General features: G+C 35.5%; 1 protein-coding gene across 1 annotated transcript in view; it reads right to left on the bottom strand.

The window, feature by feature from the left end:
• The window catches only part of LOC118733653 (E3 ubiquitin-protein ligase highwire-like), a gene marked incomplete in the record, with an annotated part of 173,312 nt that overhangs the window by 155,285 nt on the left and 16,525 nt on the right, over positions 1 to 1,502 (bottom strand).

The following is a 1,502-nucleotide window of genomic DNA, read 5'->3' as shown; positions in this document are numbered from 1 at the left end:
AATTCGGTTTGAAATATACACTTTGCAGAAAAAAGTTCTGCGCAAAAATACTGTGATCAGCGTAGCCGGAGTTGAGACTTATGAAGAGTTATTTGTCCAAACGAGGCCTAACGCCGAAAATGCGAAAAGGTGGTCTACGCAAAAATGCTAATTTTACCCCATTTTTAAATGGGCCGCCGGGGGTCTGTAGGGTGGTCAGGTAGGAGAAGGATGGCTTTTCTTAATCCGCCCACAGCACAAAATCATTGTACAAATAACCGAATATTTCCCAAATAAACCAATAACATACCGATTTTTTTTTAAGAAACCACTATATGGACCACCCTTTATGTAGGTAAAAGTACATAGTTTAGATTGAAAAAGTTTTATTCCAAGCATACTTTTATGAACGACGTAAATTACATTTAATGATTTAATATAAGATATTTTGCGAAAATGTTTGCAAACTAGTTTTTTTTTACGGTGCCAATGCAACAACCTGTAAATTATCGCCGGCTCAGCAGTTCAACACAGCCAATATAATTTTTTCGCTTCAACTGCATAATATTTGTATGCAAATTTTTATTTGCATTTTATTACAACCGCAAAGTGTGCTATAAATGAATTCGAAGCACGTCCTAACATTTGAATATTTCAAATAACTTTGGCATTGCTATTTTCTTTTGGCATTTGCCGCAATTAAAAAATAATTAGGAGAAATTCGCAACAACTGATTAAGTAAGTTGTCAAAGTTTTTATTGCAATGCAGAGTAAGTCTGAAAATTAATTAAACAACTCAATTAAGACAATAATCAATAGAAAGTGTAGATTCTTAGCGAATCTAATGCTTCATACGTAATGACTATGTAAATATGTATGTACATACATAAATCCTCTAAAACCATACAACACATAAGCTTATGCGCCTACATATACATACATAGATTTGTGCATATATTATTAGCAGAAATTGTCTTATTATATATGTATGTATTATAGTTAGTAATGTTTTTGCAGAACTCTGCCTCACCACATTTGCAGCTCTGATTGCGGTTGCAATTGCCACAAGTACAGGAAATGCAATGCAACAAACAACACAAATTCGCGTTAATTTAATTTCCTCCCATCATCAAATCATTGCAATGTTGACCAGACGCGTCCAGCTGCTGGCAGTCAATCGTTGTCACTCAACCGGGGCACTTGATAAAAAAAGCAATGAAAATGAGCGAAAAAAAAACCCGTGCACTTTAAATGGGGCTCAAGTCTTGTTAAACATAAACCCGCTTACCGCTAAACGCCCACCACAATGCCCTACCGACGCTTCGGCGCCTCTCACCTCACTGCATGCGTTCATTCCTTTGAAACGTTGTACAGTTAAACCTGGATATAACGAAGTTGAAGGGTTTGAACAAATACTTCGTTACATCTACAGTTTCGTTATATTTATAGAATATCAAAACCTCGATACAACGAAAAATGCAGAATTAAAAAAAAACACGTTTAACGGGACTCTATTACTATTA

This window comes from Rhagoletis pomonella, unplaced genomic scaffold (assembly GCF_013731165.1).
Source record: "Rhagoletis pomonella isolate Grant_MI unplaced genomic scaffold, Rhpom_1.0 Rhpom_scaffold_00002, whole genome shotgun sequence".
NCBI lineage: Eukaryota > Metazoa > Arthropoda > Insecta > Diptera > Tephritidae > Rhagoletis > Rhagoletis pomonella.
The sequence above is the reverse complement of the archived record's forward strand: the minus strand, read 5'-3'. Positions and strand labels throughout refer to the sequence as shown.